Below are 7,496 nucleotides of genomic sequence, written 5' to 3' on the forward strand. Positions count from 1 at the left end.
TTTTGAAATAGAGTAGGACAAAATATTTGTGTACACAATTATTTAAATGTGTTGATTCAATCCCGTTATAATAAGTATGAAATTAAGTTGAAAGATAAAATCGGGTTTTAAGTTATTATAAAAAACCTTATTCTAATGAATAAAATCTATCTTGCAGGTATAAGTTAAGCTTGCGTGAAGTTAAATATATCTAGCACTTCTAAAGAAATATTTAAGGTGGATTCACTTTTTACACAACCCTAGTTGTAAGCTGTACTTAACTATTCTAATGTAGTAAATTTACTTAAAAAAGCAGTGGCAACCCTCAGTTCACACCAAATGATTGAGATTAAACGAAGAGTTCTAAAGAACTTAAGACGCAATCAGCAGCAACTTCCCATTAGAAAGACATTTTCAAGCCTTTGTAACTAATACCTTTACTAATGCCTTTGTAAGGAACAGAATAGTTTATATGTAGGACCACGTACGTTTTATAAATGACATCACTTTGCAGGGAATATACAGGGTGTCCCCGAACTCTCCACCAATATTTTAGGGCATTGTTCCTCGGTAAGAAACATATCTAAATATCATATTAAAATTATCCGGAAGTTCTTAGTTACCCACACAGCCACCATTTTGTTTTTTTTTTACTTATTAATTTTTTCTGAAAAGTGGTTGAACATACGAAATTGAAACTTTGCACAAACATTTATGGCAACTAGACAAAGCCACAAAAAAATTATAACAATTTTCCAATTTAAAAAAACAAAATGGCGGCCATTTACAATTTTGTTTCTTAAATAACTCAAAAACCGTTGATTTTACAAAAATGTAAATGGCTGCCATTTTGTTTTTTGAATTTGGAAAATTTTCAAAATCTTTTTGTAGCTTTGTATAGTTGCCGTAAATGTTTGTGCAAAGTTTCAATTTCGTATGTTCAACCACTTTTTAGAAAAATATTAATAAGTGAAAAAAACAAAATGGCGGCTGTGTGGGTAACTGAGAACTTCCGGACAATTTAAATATGATATTTAGATATGTTTCTTACCCAGGAACAATGCCCTAAAATATTGGTAGAGAGTTCGGGGACACCCTGTATAGCCTTAATTACATTACATATTAATAAAGAACGCACATCGAGTTAATTGAAAGTTTATCGCGGTAACGAGTTCTTGAATTTTCTGTTCAAAACAATTGAATTAAAAATTAATATTATTTTAACAATGCAGGTTTAAAAAATAATAAGTAGTTTCTAGTTACGCCTTTTTCAAAAGAACAATTGATGAACTGAAATAAAACTCAACCACAATGAATATTTATTTATGATGCATTTTCATGAGCTGAAATCATTTACTATTCTTGTCTGAAGTACATGGCGGGTGTTGTAATGCAAATGTTTGGAATATTTTCTTCCACCACTATTCATATTGCCTAATTTATAAAGAACGATTTTTATATCTAAAATTTAATAAATTTGATTATTTATCATCTTACTGTGAGTGTAATACGAGTATTTACTCGTGTTGAGTCCTCAATAATAATTGTGTGTTCAAAACACATTTTGTGATCTATTAGAGAAATTACCATATTTTGTGAAATAAAGTGTGGTTTTTACTGATATATATTATAAAGAAATATATATACTTTGTATATTAAGAATTTACAGAAATTAAAATAGAACCTTTTATCTTTAACTCATGGACGATTTACCGAATATTAGTGGACTAATCATAGTTCCATGTACTCAAAATCAGTTATCATAATGATCCATTGTAAGGGCTTGAACAAATTTAAGACTTTTTGTAGAAGGAGTTAGCCTACTGCAACACTGTATTTTTTAATTTATAAGTGGACTTGTTTAAAGGGTAACAGAACCACCAGGTCATTTCATCATCAAAGTTAAAAGCTATTGTCGTTTGGCTGGAACTAAACCCGTGCCCCTAAGGCATGCATGCTATAACTAGACCAAGTTTTCCCCAGAGAGCTTAAGTTAACTCAAAGAAGGTTAAATCAAAGAAACAAAGGTCCACATGGTCCTTTCATACCATTAGATCTCATATAAATTTTTACAAAACCCCTTTTTGAAGTACTATGATTGGAACATGTTTTAAGAAATTGGTATTTAAGTATCTACCCTGGTTAGCATGTTTAGTCATTGATGAATAAATGCAGTTTATAACATGAAAATGAAAATATTCAAGGTATTTAGTTTTTAGTTATTCATGCAGATCACACCCTTTTATGATAATTTTATATAAATATATGTTTTTTTGTTTCAACAATGGTAGAGCTAGTTTCAACGTTAGACCATCATAACCTACATTTTTCAACAATTTCATTTTTAATTATTTTAAACCCGATACCACTATTTACTCTATTAGGCGTGGAATGTCAAAGCTAGTCATCTGAACTAGAGACCTTGGTTCAACCCCTAGCAAATCTCCAATTATTGACACCTATTTGTTAATACCTCAACCTAGTGATGTAGAACTAGCTTTAGTGTTTTCGTACACATTTTCTGTAACTATTACAGATTGGGTCTGAAAATGACGGGTGAGTCTGGTTGAAATTTATCCTCATTGTAACATATTTTAGTATATTATTCGTTTCTTAAAACTTCACAGTATGAATGCAAAATGTCGATTACTGTTAGCTGTCTTGCTAGCTTGGTTACTCTTCGTACTTTAGTCTGAGACCGACTTTTCCACACAAATTTGAGGGGTTACAACAAATTTTGCTTAAAAGGTTAATTATTGTCCTTCCCTACAAAATTCTTCAAGTGTAGACAATAAAGAAAACACAACAAAAATAAGAATTCTTTCATTTCTTATACCTTAAATCAATGGAGGGCACTTTTAATACCAATTCATGCCATAGTCAATATCCTAAATAAACGTAAAAACTCTCTATTAGCCTAAATTAAATTTTCATGCATTTTTGTAACATAGTGTCTAGCACAGCACAACGTTTTTCATGTTCAAAGGTTGGGTATATCAGCAGATAAAACGGAAACGTAATTTCCTTCCAGTTGGCACAAAGCTACGCCAAGGGGATGGTATGACTGTGACACTGGTGTTTGTGTGTGTGTGTGTGCCTTTTTGGTACTCGTACAACAGTATCTCTGTGCCCATCCTTAAAAAAAAAATTGTGTTCATGAGAGCTCAAATAGATCAATAGTGTTCAGTGATTTTTTTTATCTTTGTCCTGACCATATGTTTAGGTTTTTTTATTATGCTATACTTAAACATCTCATAGTTACCTATGCGTAACAATCTAAGAATTTTGAACATTTTATCTACCATCCACCTAATAGTCGGCGTAAAGATTTACAAGACAAGAACTTGCAAAAACGAAAACTGTTAATGGCGTAAGAGCACACTAAACACATAAGATGTATACAAAACAATTCCGTTTATGTTTATTGAATCATAAAGTTATCTCCTTTTTATCCTGGTTCCTCATTTTATTTCATCTGCGGTAACCTAGTAGAGATCCATCTGGTTTAGTTCAAGTCATAACTCTCCTCAGATGTCGTTGCATGATCTGTAGTATTGTTCAGGTTCACCCAAGCTACTGGCATTTGATTGATTAACGGATGCTGTCACTGGCCAGAAGATGTACTAAATTGAGTCAGCTGTTACCCTTCTTTTGTTTAAATACTTTAATTTAATTTTGTGTCTTAATTTGTTTGTTTACTAAATTAGGTTTTCTTCAATAATGCCTTATATTAGATCAACTTTTTAACTGTAGGACAGTTTTCTTGGCTATGTTTAGATTTATAATTTGCTGTGCAATATTGCAGAATGTGCTATCAATTATAATTGTAATCCATACGTATGAATCAACGTATTAAAATTAAATTACTTATTTCTACGAGGGTGAATAGTAATAACAGCTTACGGGACGTTGTTGGTATTTTTTTACATAAACCATCTTCTTTATCAGCCTACCAGTTCCTTAAACAAACTATCTAAAACATAAACGGATTTTGTCAGACGAAATCATTGGCCACTGTGCAAAATTCCTCCGGTATTGTATCCTTTGTTTCTTATCCTTTTTACAATACCTATATTTGTATATATATTAGTTTGTATTTGTAATATGATTCATCTATTTAAATATTTTACATCCGTACATTAGGACTTTAAAAAAACTACAAAAGCTGTAGCAACTCACGGCAGAAGGTGGTTTTTGGGTTAGGGAACTAAATAAATCTGAAACGTCACTGTAGGCCTGAATATTGATGTGGGACTCCGCCTAGCACTCTCTATATGTTCCAAAAAACAACAAATTTCAATACATGTTCAGTTCCTTGTCGAACTATTTAACTTGAGCTTAGTTTAGTCCATAACAAGTAACATTTTAGCATAAGAATTATTTCTAAGTATATTATATGAATTTTATTCGTGAGAAAAAAATGCATAACAGTTTTGGCCCAAGTTTATTTGAAATATGATTGAGCTTTGATCTAATTATAAATTTTAAAAAAATTTAAAAAATCAATAATCAAGCATCACAATATAAACTTATAATGGTTTATATAGGAAGGTTGCGAGCAAGATATTTACTTTTAGTTGTATTGACAATTGAATAGTTTGGTAGTGTTCTGAGTCATAATTGTTCCTGTAGGCACACTGTATGTATAAAGTTAATAGTTGGTATCAAATTAGGTAGTTAGAACAGCACGGTTCCAAATCATAACTGTTACAGTAGGAAAGCTGGATGCATGTAATGGACAGTTAGCTTTAATGGTCACAGTTGCAGGTGCTTCATAATGGATTCAGAGTCGTTCAGTTCCTGATGTGTGGCAATTGTGGCTTATTGTACAAAGATGTGTCATTGTTAGTAAACTGTATCACAAAATCTAACTTTTTTCCTCAAGTATTATATGCCATTCTACTTCCAAACCAGTGCCTTTTGTGATGAAAAAATGTTGTAGAGGTGACGAAGGGATTTAAATTATATGTTTCCCAAACTTTTTTAGCAATTTACTATAGCTGGTTATATATTAAATATGTTAATGAAAAGTTTATTTGTCCCTTTAGGTCTGCTAGCTAATGTACGTTCTATAACGGGGTCCCTAAACGGGAGCCTTCAAGGAGCAATATCTTTTTACGCTGGAGACTAGATGAAATTTCACTTTAACTGAGATCAATGAAAATAAAACTAACATAAAACAGTAAACCGAAGGAAGAGATTTTTTTACATATTATACACTTAATCACTTTTTATGACACTGTATCGTTTGAGTGTACACGTTACAGTGAGATTCTGGTTAGAGTTATATCGTTCTTCCCTGTTATCAACTAAAGGGTGTCCCAGTAAGAACGCCGGATTTCAAGAGCGTCTTATCCTTATATGTATTTCGATAGGAATTCTCAAATTATCAGCTATGTTATCAGTATTATGTCCCATTTTTTGTCATGAATCGCTACACGACGGATCAAAGCTTGATCATAGTTAAAGTGCACTACAAGTACGGGGAACGTTTCGCTGAAACGTTGCGGAAGATGCGCGTTATTTTCGGCCAGGACAATGCACCAAATGAGTCATCTGTCCGAAGATTAATTTCTAAGTTCGAAAAAATTTGCTCAGTTTTGGACATTAAAAGACCATTGCGCAGTCGGGCAGGTCGCTCCCTTGAAAATATTGAAGCTGTACATGATAGTGTAGAAGACAACGCAAGAACATCGATTCGTCGGCGTAGTCAGCAGTTAGGCCTAGCTTGAAGCACAGTACAAAGAATTTTGGTAAAAGACCTTCACATGTACCCTTACAAAATTCAACTCGCACAAGAGATAAAGCCAAGAGATCCCGTAAAACGGCTTGATTTTGTAAACTGGGTGGTTGGCAATCAATAAGAAAATGTCAAAAACTTTGCTGTTCAGCGATGAAGCACACATCCCTGCATAGCCATCAAAGCAAGATCGTGCGATTTAACACCGTGTGACTACTTTCTTTGGGGATATTTAAAGTCACTTGTTTTCGCCAATAATCCTCAAACAATCCAAGACCTGAAGGAGGAAATTGATCTTGTCATTCAACAGGAAGTGTGTGAAAAAGTGATGGAAAACTTTGTCAAGAGATGTCGGGCTTGTCAGCAGGCAGCAGGTGGACACTTACGAGACATAATATTCTATTACTAATCGGAGATACTATGCTTTAAGATTCATGTTTCATATTGTAAATTTAGCGTGAAAATATATGGTTCATTATCATTTCATATCCGGCGTTCTTATTGGGACACCCTTTATTTATTTTCTCATTGTAAAGGTAAATTCAACTAGACTATACATCCTTAGCATAGTTGTTCATAAAACAATTTTTTTAACAGATCACCATTATACAGAGATATAATTGAGGGAGCTGTATTATTTCTTTTGCTGCAAAATATGATAAACATACTGTACTAAGATACCGTCAAATAATTTACTGTTTCAATGGAATAATAAAACAACGAATAATATTGTTATAAAAGAAAAACTTAGTAATAACATTAAAGTTATTCCTCGATAACTGTCATGAACATAACCAGCAAGCAGGTCAATCTAAATAATATTTTGTTATGAATCACAAGGAAGAATAAACATACAATTCCCTTGTTTAAGTAAAATGGTAAATCTCAGTAACTAAGTGAAACGTATTGTTCGAATGAAACGAAATAATCGTCAACACTGACAGTAGTTTGTCATGAACGTTCTTTGAAAGGGGAATACAAAGCAACATCAAAATGCAATCTCAACTTCAAAGAAACCATTTGTCAACAGTCCTCCCACTAGTTCATGGTCCACTTCAGATTTTCCACGTTCACATTTCAAGTACATGAGAATAGATTTTTTAATCATTATCATTCAATACATAACATTTCAATACTCAAAGGGGTAGGGTGAATCAGCTAGATTGAAATGAAATGAAATTAGTATAAATTATTACATATTTCTTTGAAAAATATCATTTTGCCTAAATCTGTTATTGATTTATTTTACAAAGGGTTACAATGACAATGATAGCCTACATTTACTTTAAATACGTAAGATGATTTAACTATGATTATTGATATGATTATGTGTTATAATAATAATAATAATATATGATATAATCATTATTATATGATTAGCTCAATTTCCATAAAGCTAAGTCACAAATGGTAAGTGGGCATAGTATAACCAATAAAATATTCGTTTTGGACAAAACGCTTAAAAATTCCCATTCCTTCAAGGGTCGATACCTAACAAACAATGCATAGATCAGTAAAACCTAAATGTTCCATGTAAATCACAAAAATGTAATAAACTTTACTTAAAATGTAGGTATTAACAGTTTTTTTTTTGTAGCTTTGACACACCTGTATTGTAATAAATAATTTAAACATATTACAGAAATTTAAAGATTTAAGTAACTAAAAATATAGCTTAGAACTGAATCCTTTCCCTATTGGTGGAAATGACCAATAAATAACCTTAACGATACCTTCCTAACCATATATAACGTTAATGTTGAAGTGGGCTTCTAGG

Source organism: Macrosteles quadrilineatus, unplaced genomic scaffold (genome assembly GCF_028750875.1).
Source record: "Macrosteles quadrilineatus isolate MER2022 unplaced genomic scaffold, UCM_ALF_1.0 Scaffold_2__2_contigs__length_208266976, whole genome shotgun sequence".
NCBI lineage: Eukaryota > Metazoa > Arthropoda > Insecta > Hemiptera > Cicadellidae > Macrosteles > Macrosteles quadrilineatus.